A 13,065-nucleotide genomic window follows, 5' to 3' on the forward strand; every position below is an offset into this window, starting at 1 on the left:
ATTACCATGCTCCTCAGATAAATGAACAACTGAATCCCACAAGTCCAGGCACAAGGACAACATTTAAGTTATTAACAACCAGTTCCAATAACCTGTTAGACTCCTAGAGTGTTTTCCTCTCTTACAATCTGCCAAGTTTTAACAAACTTCAGGATGCATAGGTTCTTCAGAGGCAGTAGTTCAGCCATGGTAGAAATCAGTTCAAGGGGGTTGACTACAAGGATGGCCCTGCTCCTCACACTGGCACATTAAAGAAATTCCAAATTAAAGGATTTGGGGATTTGCTTTCAAATAAGCTAGGAATGTAGATTTTCTGTAAGAATGGCCCCCATAGGCTCAAGGACTTGTATGACTGTCACTAGGGGATGGCAAATAAGAAGTGTTGCCTTGCTGGAGTGGGTAAGGCCTTGGTGGAAGAAGCAGGTGACTGGAAGTGGAGTTTGGTATTTCAAATGCTCAAGCCAGTCCCAGAGCCTCTCTCCCTGCTGCCTGCCTATCTGCATGCAGAACCCTCAGCTCCTTCTCCAGCACTAGTCTGCCTGCATGTCACCATGCTTACTGCCATGATGACAATGGACTAAACGTTTAGAACTGTAAGCCAGCCCCCAAATAAATGTTTCCCTTTTTAAAAAAGAACACATGTATTTCAGGAAGTGATAAATCCTGTATATCATATCCAACATGGAACAGGAAGAGCCAAGTGACACGTCTCAGAGAAGGACCTGGGATGAACGTCGGCTTCCCAAACAGTCCACAGTCCTGCATCTCACATCTTTTAGACACCACAATGCACCAACAATTGTGGGAAATTCAACTGAAAACCCAGTGGCTGTAGTTAGCTTCCTACTTCCGACCCTCCTCACCCCAACAACTTTCTTAGTCTAATGTCAGAGGCCAATAGCTGACTAGCCTGGGGGCATTCTGAATACAAGCCTGCTTTAGAATTTTGAGGAGTTTCAGCGCGCCTTTGTGAAGCAAAGGACAAAAATTAGGAAGATTCTAAGCATTCAGTTTTTGGCTAGATGAGTCCATTCGCAAGGACAAAAGGAGACAGTTCAGCAGCTCTAACAGTCTGCCAAGTGAAAGTTCTCATTAGTCACTTGAAAGGCTAGCCGAACCAATCAGCAGAGATGTCCTGAGAAAGGCAAGGCACCATTTTTACTTCCTTTCTCTAGAAGAGGAGAGATTCCTTTACAGTAAGAATAGGAATTACCATGATCCTGCCAGGAAACCTCCCTTAGAACTGCCCCACAAAATCTCACTACCTGGGAAAGCACTCGGGTTTGTCCTGTCACTGCCTCCTTCAAGTACAACCTCAAGTGAGCCTCGGGATCAGTTTTCTTAACTTGTCATCTGGTATACCCTGCTGCGCTAGGACCTACAACCGGAAGATAAGCACTTGCCTTTGCTGGCTTTCTGCCTCTCATGGAAAACATGCCACAAACTACCTACAGAAGGCTTGCTATCACCACAAGCAGTATTCATTTCTGGCCCACTAAGTTGGGGGATTTCTGATGGTATTTTAGAATACCGGAAGAATCCATCATATGAAATCAGTTTCTAGGCAGCACAATGATACCAAATTCAGCCAGAGGCATGAATCATTTCCTCTTAATTCCAAAATGACATCTCAGTAGATCAACTTTTCTCAAGAACAATGGGCAAAACATGATCGAAGGCTTTTACTACCTCAAAATCTTACATGCAATCTCCTTTACTTAATTAAAAGCCATGAGAATTCATTTGTTTAATAAAACCTATGAAGTACAGAACCAGACATCTGAACAATGGGCCCTTACAAGTCTTTAAGAGAGCTCTTGTTGGTTGAGATCTAGTTCTCTGGACTATGTTCCAGATTTCCATTTAAGATAGTTTCCACCAAGTATAGTACTACAATAGAAGGCCTTTCAGAAACCATCACACGTCTGTTCTGGAGTTCATCATCCTACGTGACTCAAACGGAGTGGAATGGGCAGTGGGCAGAGTGGGAAGCAAGGGGTGGGGAAAGGATTTACAAAACAGCAAACACATTTCAAAGTCATAGTTCAGCTTTCAGGACTGGTCTTTTCATTGTTCGGAGATACCAGAAAAGCAGGGTGCCATATTCTCAGGGTTTTGATATATGATCAGATCCGACCGAAATGATTTTCTTATTAATAGTGTCCTGCAAATTTTAACTTTTAGTTCCGTCAGTGAGTTTTTTAATCAACAATGCTATTTTCTGTGCTTAATGAGTCATGATTGAGTAAAGCACAAACATCACTCCTGTGCAATGAATAGACAGCAAGACTGGCTTTCTTCTATGTGCATTTGATCTAGTGTCTTTGACAAGCAAGATGACAAATGTCTCTGCATTTGTAGTCTTCCTTCCTGTTTTTTATCATGCTCTCTGATGAAAAATATTAAACATGATACTAATGCTGCATAATCTCATACTTTATAGTATACTTCCCTTTAAGAATCTAAATACTATAAAAATACAGATCCTACCTTTGAGGGAAGTCTTCTTACTTGATGATGTAAAATTTCTTTTTAATTCTTTAAGCCAAAGGTTGTCTTAGCATTGCTCTGTAAATTGAAGAGTAGAGGAAAATGTTAACTAGGCATCGGTTGTCATCAATCTTAGTGGACTGTCAATAAGTTAACGGAGTCCCTGATGGGACACACAATTGCAAAGAGAGACCTGCAAGGAAGACAAATTACGAATACATTTGCCAAAACATCTTTCTGCTGGTTTCTATCAAAAGTGACACTGGAGAGGTGACCTGGGTGACTATACATCACCTTAATGTATAGTCTGACCTGTTTCCAATTTGGAGAAAGAAGATTGTTTGGACAGATAGGCAGAAATACAGACAAGCAGACAGACAGACAAATATACATACATACATACATGTAAACACATTTGAGGTAAGGAAAACACTTTCTGGTTAGAAGCTTATGCTTGGTTCTTAGGCTTTCTAAGAAATTTGGGAACATAGAAATTTTTTTGCCTATATTTGTAGGCTCTACTTCTCAGTAAAGATCACCAAGAGCTGAGAACAGCTAGAATCTGAAGAGAAAATCCCACCTGCACCAATGCGAAAGCTGAGTCACAAGCCACCCCGGACTCTCCAGCCACAGCTCCTCTCCTCTGTAAACCTCAGCATTCCCTATGCAAACCTTCCAGAGAAGGGCTAGCCGGGAAAAGACACCCTGGATGGGAAGCAGAGCAATCGCACTGCGCACATCATATCTCATCCTTCAGTCAAGCCATTCAGTGCCACCCAAGGTTTTCTGAGGGAGCATTTGTATCTTTTTGGACTTGGTATTTTTGAAAACAGAACTCACACTATCAACCACTGAAAACATCTTTCAGAGAAGAGACACAAGAATCAATTCAGCCACCCTTTGCTGCATTCAAATGTTAGGACACCATGAACCACAAAATTACTCCAGAAATAAAGCAAAAAAGACATGTAGTGAGTTCAACTGCTTCAGATTAAGCATGGGTTATGAAATTTTATGCTTTAAGTAAAAAAAAAATTCCCTTATCTTAAATACATCTAAAACTATATGGAGTTTCCTTGCATCTAATGTATTATCTTCTTATCAGAACAAAACCTTTGTGTTCTGAAAGTCAGTGTTCTTTGGAATTAAAATCAGTTTTAAAGTAATAAAGATTTTTCTTTTCTAAACATTTGATTACTACTTAAAAAGGAATAAACCTCTAAAAGTGTGTACAAGAGAGTTCATAAAAATTTGAAGCTATGTCTACAGTAGCAGCTCAACAGATGCACTTGAGGACTTAATATGTACATGTTGCAATGGATAAATATTGAATGATAAAATAAATAAAATAAAACATAAGTAAGACAATTTTACTAGGAAGTTCAGTTTACATGTTGATGGGACTATAGCCTGAATTATCAGAGCCCACTATAAAATATAGTATTAGAGACTATTGTGAGCTTTCAGAGAAAGGAATATCTAATTCTACAAGGAAGTTATAAGATGGATTGGCACAGAAGGATTGCTGACTAGAACCTTAAAGATGAATAAGGAAAGCATTCTGGGTAGAGAGGACATCTATTTAAAGTAAATAGAAAGACAATGTGAGGAAAGTCTACCAAGAGAGCAGTGAAACATGAGGCACAGTGGGAAGGATGGTGAAGTGGTAGATACACACACACGCACACACACACACACAAGAGATTGGAAAAGGGTTCTAGATCCACAGAAATATGGCCAAGAGTGGCTTTCTAGATTCATGTTTCTCATGCGAGCCGCAGTACAGGGACGCATCTCCTGACTGTGCCGCCTGTAGGCTTGAGCAGGCAGCAGGCCATGAGCTAGGCTGTGAGGCAAGTTCCTGCCCTCAGTCTCTCACCCTGGCCACAGTGCAAAAAAGTATCTCCTGGCAACTGTCTGAAGGAGGGAGCCAGTTGCCAACACAGAGACAGAGGTTCTAGCCACACTGCTTAGCCGTCTAAGGCTTATGGGGGTCAGAAAAAGATTATAGATACACAAGAAAAATAGATTCTGAAAAAAAAAACAACGAAAACAAAACACAAAAACCTCTTAACAAGTTACAATGTGCTTCAATATACTTTGGGCTTGAGAGAGAAAAGAGAAAGTATATACAGTTCTAGATTTTAAAAGATAGTTAGATAGTTGTAAAATAATAAAGAAAATTCTTTAAATAGGGAGTAAAGTAATATTTAAAAACCCACATCTGGATTACTGTATGCTCTTGTGTTGTCTTTGACTTTTTTGGCTGCTGAGGAAAGAGCAACAGCTGCTCAGAGACATTCGATTATAAATGCTGCTGCATTAAACCGACCCATATGTTTTTAAAATGTTTTGACTTCAAAATGGAAGTAAAAAATAAGTTATTTTGGAAAAGAGATTCTGATTTTATTTCCACCGATAATAAAAGAGTGTGGATTCATTCAAAGTTAAAGATGACCGGGTTTATCAAGGAAACCCCCTTGAAATCCTGGCTACAGACATAGGGAAAAACAACAACAACAACAACAAAAACCTGTAAAACACATAATATTTTACCTGTTCAAACATAAAATAAAAAGCTCATCCTTGGCTGACTTGTGTATAGTGCAGTCTATACTTGTATACAGATATGTACATTGCTTTTAAAAGTTTATGTATTTTCAGAAAAAGGGTACCAGACACCAATAAAAACAGATGGCCCCAGTGATCTAGCATCCAAAACAGCTTCAAGACTGATGACTGAGATGATCCAATCTCACAAAATGCTACAGCCAAGACCTAAGAATTATCCTAAATTTTCTCAGGGTCCAAATATTACCAACACCAAACAGTAAGAAGTAGTCTAGAAAACAACGCCCACATTTCCAATATATTGGTTGTAAATGTTTGTTATTATATAAAGAGACTAGATAAAAGTTGTTATTGATACTGGTAAAAAAAAAATTAAACACAGGATATTAGACCTCAGAGATCTCATTATGAAAAGGAAAAAGGGGGGACATAAGAATGATAGGATAAAGGGTAGATTATTGAATCTAGTTTTAAACCCAAAAAAATTACTACAAGTCTTAAATATTTCACATTGATATGGATTTTGGTATATTGATACAGATTTAATTTTGCTGTACTACATGTATATTTCTACTCTTGTCTCAGGTGTTTTAGAGAAACAAAGATAAGATAAATAGAATATTTTCTCTAAATTTGCCAAATACAAATGGACTATATATTGTAACTATAATTCTTATTTACTATTTTGTTGTATACAATTTTACTATGTGAAAATTAAAACCTTCCTTTTAATTAGACAAAAAAATGGGAAATACTGTGGAATAATCCTTTTGTACACTGTAAAAATTTGTCATTTGAATTGGTTTAATAAAAAGCTGACTGGCCAGTAACTAGGCAGGAAGTATACGTGGAAAACCAAACTAGTAGGACACTGGGAGAAAGAAGGGCAGAGCCTAAATCACCAGCAGACACAGAGAGAAACAAGTTGGACATGTCACAGTGAGAAAAGGTACCAAGCCACATGGCAAAGCATGGATAAGAAATACGGGTTAACACAGATGGAAGAGTTAGTAACAAGCCTGGGCTATCGGACAAGCATTTATAATTAATATTAAACCTCTGTGTGTTTATTTGGGAGCTGCTGACAGGACAGAAACTTCTGCCTACATAGTTCTTTCTTTAAAATCTCAGAAATAAATTTTTGTGTATGCTAAAAATCAATAGAAACAGAAAGTTTGAAGTTGACTGATTTCTCTTTCTAAAGATCTTTATTCCAACTTCTAGCTTCCCTTCCCCCCATTGTGTTTAAAGCACTTATACCACATAGCTATGAAGAAATTGCTTAAAACCGAAACTCAGATAGCTCTGGGCTGTAGCTGAAAACTGGGGCATTAGCAATGAAAAGTATGTCAATAAAATTATGGCATTTTTTTAGATGTGCCACTTAACATCTAATGAGATGCTACTATAGCCCAGACTCAATCCACATAACAAGCTATATATCAATTCGGTATAACTGATATATCAATTCATATCCCTTTGGTACAGAGGCAAAATTCAAGAACAGAGGGATTAAGAGTTCTAGTCACATAGCTGGTCAGCAACACAACTGGAAAATAAAATATGTTCTCTCTGATCCCCAAACCTGTGGGGTTTTGTTTGTTTGTTTCCTATTTCACCTTGTAGTGTTCTAGACAAGACAAGGTTAAACTCAGTATTGCCACAGTTTCAGGAGAGGGCAGCAGAGGAGTTCATTGGTGTAGAACTGTAATCCTAGCTTTTGGGAGGCAGAGATAGGAGTTTTCAGAGAGTGGTAAAACCAAAACAGGATTAGAGGCAGTCAAGGCAGGAGAGTAAACTAAGTCAAAAGCTTCAGGAAGGCTTCAAATGTGTTTCCTCTGTGGCTGTCAGGGAGTAGGACGCAGTCCTGGCTGGGAGCTCCCTATACCATACTCCCACATTGGTGAGCTAGGGTTCAAAATCTGTGCAGTTATGCCATCATGTAGACTAAGGCTGAATCTCCATGGCTCCTATCACAAAGTCTTTCTTGGCTTTCCGACAACTAGACCTTACAAAAAAACATTACACAAAAGTATGTAAATGCTGCAGAATAAAGTAGGGAAGAAAATACCTTTGAATACAGATTTTAGGTGAGATGAGAAAGGAGTAAGATACTTTCGATAACATGTTAATTGTTATTTAAATACAATGCAGTCAAGGCAAGATGCTCTGACGGGAGCATATCTTCAGTCTTGCATAAGTGTGGTTCCAAGACAGTGTAGGGAAATGATTTTGTTCTCCTGACTGTGTATTACCAACAAAGATTCGCCACAACTCAAGACTGCCATAGCAATTTCAAGCCCTGAGCACCAACCACCAAAATAGCATGTATTAATTGTACTACCATGTCAACAATTATGGCAAACACTCCTAGGAAGTGAATTTTTGTTACATTCATTACTCTTGCAGTGACAACTGCACCCATGGCTTTCCTCGCTTAGAAATGCATTTAGGTCAGCAGAATAGGGTAATTCATCATCTCTGTGAACTATTTTACCAATAACCAAGTAACAATTTAATTTTCTTTTCCAAAATGCAATCAATTTATCATATTAAATAAAACTAATCCTAAGTCAAAAGGTCAGGAAGAAATTTCATGCATTTCAGAGGTAGCCTTCAGAGAAGATGAATGACATCTAGGTGAAAACCAAATGCAAAGGCCATTGCACGCATAATAAACCAATTACAGTAAACGGGAGTCAAACGTATTTAGCAAACTTGCAATAATTGAGAAAAAGAAAATTCTTGCCATAGCCGTTTTGCTCTAAAGTGAACTGTTATGATGGACCTAATTTTATTTTTTGTAGCATTTCCTTGTTTTATTTTAAAATGAGAATCCATAACATCCAATGTAACTACAATCTATTATTACATACACTATTAGGCAAGAAGTATCAGCAAATGTGGACACTCATGATCTCACGCGATTCATAATCTGTGGCATAATTAGGAAGGCATTTCTAGAGTTTTTCGAGGCTGAGGTGTAAACACCAGGTCCCTCACTGACAAAATGCTGTTATTAGATTAGACCCCTCACACCAATTTTAGTTTCCAGTTGAGACAATGATCTTTTATGCTTATGATCAAGAAATAGAGTTGTGAAATACTTCTCAGAATATAACATTGAAAAATTGTCTCTTGTGATAGTTTATGTGAGTGTACATACCCAAATTATGTATATGATGTGGGATTCCCTCTGTGTGCTATGAATATGTCTTGTTACCATTGGTTATTAAAGAAACTTTCAGCAAATGACTTAGTAGAGTAAAGCCAAGCAGGAAATTTGAACGGAGATAGGAGATAGCGAGAGAAAGTAGGCAGAGTCTAGGAGATGTCATATAGCTGCCAAAGAAGAAAGACGCCAGCCACGAGCCAGAACCTTAACCAGTAGGCCACAGTCTTGTGACAATACTCAGATTAATAGAAATGGGTTGATTTAAGATGTAAGAGTTAGCTAAAAAATATGCCTAAGCTATTGACCAAACAATGTTGTAATTAATACAGTTTCTGTGTGATTATTTGGGTCTGAATGACTGGGAAATGACCAAGCAGTCTCTGCCTACATGTATATATGTAGCATAAAATTATCTTGTTCTACTTAAAAGATTTGTTTAGCTTTATTTATTTTATCTTATGTGTGAAGTTTTTTTTTTTTAATCTGAATGTATATGCACCAAGTATGTGGCTGGTGACCAAGAAGATTAGAAGAGGGGATTGTGTCCCCTGGAACTAGAGCTATGGATGGTTGTGAACCACCATGCTGGTACTGGGAATCAAACCCATGTCCTCTGACAAGAGGAACAAGTGTTCCTAATCATTGAGATATCTCTCCAGCCCCCATTTTCCTTTATATGCCTACAAAATGATAGTAATTTGTAATTAGAAATATATGTCTTTGACCTTGCCAAAAGCTCAGTACATAATCTTAGGCTAGTCCTTGGGCTTTTCTTTTTAAATTTTCTGCTTTTGACATTTCAGATTGAACTCGGGATCTATTCATACATATTAACTGGGGAGGAAAAGATAAGCTCTCCTATTAAAATTGATGCTTATCTCATGTTTCTCCAGCGTATGCCTGCCATACAGTAGCCAATTTGGGCATGGCAGAAAGCCAAACTAATGTTGAAGCCTAGTTTCCCCCATTTCATCACATGGTATGGCCTGAAATACAAGTTTTTATGTCACCAGGAGGAGCACGCTTCAACCACAACCTGCTGAGCTGGGGTTCTGGAGACATTGGGCCCTGATTTCTGGTCCAAAGTTTACCATCAAGTTCATTTTTCTCTCGCAAGATTAGTAAATTTGTTGGGGTTTTGGACTAGCTACATGACATTTGAAAAGCAGGAGTCAGCCAGATGTGGTGGTGCACACTTATAACCCCAACTACTCAGGATGATAAAGGAATAAGACCAGAATTTCAAGCCCACTTTGGGCAACTAAGTGAGACCCTCATAAAATAGAAATGAGAAAAAAAGTTTTAGGAGGCTGGGGAGTTAAGTAGGCAGTTAAAGTGTTTAGTTATAAACAAGAGGAATTTGGGTGGATCCTCAGAAGCAATGCAAAGCCTGGGGGTCTACTCGGAAAAAGAGAAGACATTTCACCTGTAATTCAAGCCTCAGAAAGAGAGAGGGAACCCCAGAGCAAGAAGGGAATGGCACTTGCCATTTTTGCCATCTGTGTTTGATTCAAAGACCCAAAAGATCTCAAAAAGAATAAGGTGCAGGGGGCTGCAGAGATGGCTCATGTGGAGAGCAGCCTGGAGCCGCACCTTGAAAATGGCGCTGGCTTCCGTCTCCCCCCCCCCCCATCCCGAAGGCGAGCAGGGTAAACAACCCCATATTTGGAGATGGTCAGGCTATTGTGTTTCTCACTCGATGATCGCAAAATGCTTGCGTGGGGGGTGGGGGGACCTATGGACAGTGCCTACGTGGCAATCCAGGGTTGGCAGCTCAGGCCTACTTAAGGGCTGGGAGGGGCTTGCCCTGTGAGAGAAGCGAGAAGAAGCGCGGGAAGCATTTTGTAAAAAAGGTCCTGAATAAAAACTGCGTGCAAGAAGAGCTCTGGAGTCGGTGTCGTCCTTGCTGGTCGAGGTGGCAACGACAGGCTCAGAGGTTAAGAGCCCTGGCTGCTCTTCCAGAGGTCCTGAGTTCAATTCTCAGCAACCACATCTAGTGGGATCTGATGTTCTCTTCTAATGTGTGTGTGTGTACATGCAGAGAGAGCACTCATATACATAAAATTTTAAAAAAAAAATCAGTTGGAGAATCATCAAAGAAGACATCTTGACTATATGATGTTTTCCCCATCAGTTCTGCTTTACCTACGAAGTCAGAACATGGCTTTATCCTCAAGTTAAACCTCATGGATTTTGTGTTTGTCTACAATCGATGGAAACTGATTTCATTTTTAAAAATATATTGGCATATTCAGAACAGCAAAGCAACAAAGATTTAGGAACTCATGTAAATGCTAATAAAAACAAAGTAACATTATTTTGCCTAGAGAAGAAGAAGCTTAAAGGTAACTATTAAATATCAATGAATATACAAGGGTCCTAAAAATGTTATAGCATAATAAGAGGAACGATTTTTCAAGTTCACTAAATGCATAGCAAATAAAGAGGGGTTTTTACTTGCTAGCATGTAATACACTCTGTGTCTGAGGATATGGGGGTGGCTGAACGGAGCTTTGGCAAGAGTATGGTTCAGCAGATGTACAGAGACCTAAAATTCTATTCTTCTAATAAGCAGCCTCAGATGGGGCTGGTGCAAGGGACCTTGGCCACATGGGAAGGTGTCTTTAGGACAATGACTCAATAGCAAATATGGTAGTTTGTGAGTCTGTCAATTTTTCTTCCTAGAAGAAAGTAAAATAGAAAAGAAAGGAAGAAACTACACTCTGTGGAACACCTTGACATGGAAGCTAGAAGCAGGCTGTTGTTAAAATTCCTTCTTGTGGGGAGATGTAAGCAACATCTCCCCTTCCTCCTACCATTCTAAGATAAGCCAAGGTACAAGTCACCTAAGTTCACTCTGCAGATTACTTACTGGAATGTGTATGGCCCCTACAATAAACAAACAAAGCCACACTGGAAAGTGCCCAATAGGAATGACATTTTCTCATAGCCCTACAGATAGAGCACTTCCCTATTCTCAGCCTACATGCTCTAGTTCTTCCCTGAGGCTATGTGCAATTAAGGTGGACATCCATACTGGAGGCAGGCATCCGAGGGCAGAAAGGGACTGGATACTCAGGGGAAAGTCCTGTGATCCTCTGCATCCTTCATGAGGGGATGCACAATTTCAACAAGTCCGGACACAGATGAGCTGACAAAGACAACAGCTGTTTGGCTCAGAGGATTGTTCTACATAGCCTGGGCCACTGGCATGGTTGGATGGAGTGAAAACAGAGAGGAGGCATTGCTGAAGGCAGAAGGCTCCAAGCCAGTAGTGAAATGGAGGGCTGGGAAAATAAGGAGCAAAATGAAGTAGGCAGGAAGAAGCTGCTTGGGAAATGATCTTGCAAGGCAACTGGAAAAGTGTAATAAGAGGGATAGTAGAACATGTGTAATATGAAATAGCAGGGAGAGAATCCTAAGAGCTAGAAGGTGAAGTGGGAATGGGGGCAGGTATGGGGAAAAGGAGAGTGTCAAAGGGTTAACCAGAGCTAATGATGCATGAAACCTTCTGAAACTCCACTAGTTTATAAGCTAATTAACAATACAATTCTTACCACTTCCCCTTTTTATTATAAATAGTTTCTTTTCTCATACAATATTTCCTAACTACAGGTTCCCCTCCCTCTGCACCTCTCAATTTCTCCCTACCTCCCCTGTCATCCAGATCCAATCCCTTTCTGTTTCTCAGAAGAAAAGAACAGACTTCATAGAGATAATGACCAAACACAATAAAATACAATTTCAAAGAAATTTGAACAGAAGTACCTCAGTAATAATGATGCCTCCAGAAAATATGAGTTATTAAAATTAAAATATCAGTGCCAGGAACAGGTCAGTGAGACCCCAGAGTCACCCAAAACAATACAGGCTCTTGTCACTGTTTTTGGTTACCAACCATAGCTAGATGGTAAGACTCCATTTCTGAAGGTACCATACAACTTTGTGGGACAGAGAAATCAATCTGAACTGACCCAGAAACTCTCTCCCTGCTGGTTGGCTTTCATAGTGCATGATGTTGTTATGCAGACTGCTGGGAGGGAAAAGGCACCATTGATCTTAGCCAGCAAGGCACTGTGCTGCAATTCTGAAGAACCACTACTGAAAGGCAGACTTGAGCATCTCAAGTGTCAGAAGACAAGGACACTGGCTTAGTGCACAGCACCTTTACCGAGGAAAGGATGGTTGTACTGAGACCTGGAGGTCTAGAGAAGAGAAAGTGTCGAAAGAAGTAGGGAGCCAGGGGCCTGATCAAATGGGAGTTGGAGGGGCAGACGGAAGCCTAACTCCCGGAGCTCTGCAGCTCTGTGGAGCAATGGCAGACCATTAATATGTATTAAGAAGGCAGGAACTGGAAAAGATGATCGGGTCAGAAAGCATGCTCATTTTAAAGCCTACCAACCGGAGAATGAAGCCAAGAACTCTGAGTGGGCTCCTGTGCAGCTAAAAACCACAGGTGAAGCACCTGGAAGTTTCCAGGTGAAAAGTACAACTCAGGATAGCAAAGAGTTATCACAATCAGGTAAGAAATTTAAGCAGACTTCTAATTGTTAATTTTTTCATGTTCATCAAAATCTTTAAGATCCCATTCTATAAACTACTAAAAGCTGAATTTTATTAAAAATAAATTTTTATTAATAAACCTGACTTGTAAGCCTAGTAAATTAATTTGCAGATATTTGGATGGAAAAAGAACAGTGGAAATATTTGAGGAAATAAAGTATATTAAGCTTCACAAAGTGTGAGTATGAAGTTATCTTTTGCTGACCCAGAGGATGACAAATGGAAATTTAATTAATTGAACTGATTTGATTAGTATTTAAGAACTT

General features: G+C 39.5%; 1 protein-coding gene across 37 annotated transcripts in view; it reads right to left on the bottom strand.

The window, feature by feature from the left end:
- Positions 1–13,065, bottom strand: part of Nrcam (neuronal cell adhesion molecule) — a 255,166-nt gene that overhangs the window by 124,786 nt on the left and 117,315 nt on the right. For 35 of the 37 annotated variants that reach the window (XM_085697699.2, XM_048415552.3, XM_085697705.2 and 32 more), the window contains one exon: positions 2,491–2,568. The exons of 1 other annotated variant lie outside the window; for it this stretch is intronic. The gene's annotated coding sequence lies outside the window, so the exon portion shown is untranslated. Of the gene's footprint in view, positions 1–2,490; positions 2,569–3,070; positions 3,090–13,065 lie in introns of those variants that run through there. One more of the 37 variants, XM_085697697.2, reaches the window with a different exon arrangement.

Source organism: Myodes glareolus, chromosome 11 (assembly GCF_982192425.1).
Source record: "Myodes glareolus chromosome 11, mMyoGla1.1, whole genome shotgun sequence".
NCBI lineage: Eukaryota > Metazoa > Chordata > Mammalia > Rodentia > Cricetidae > Myodes > Myodes glareolus.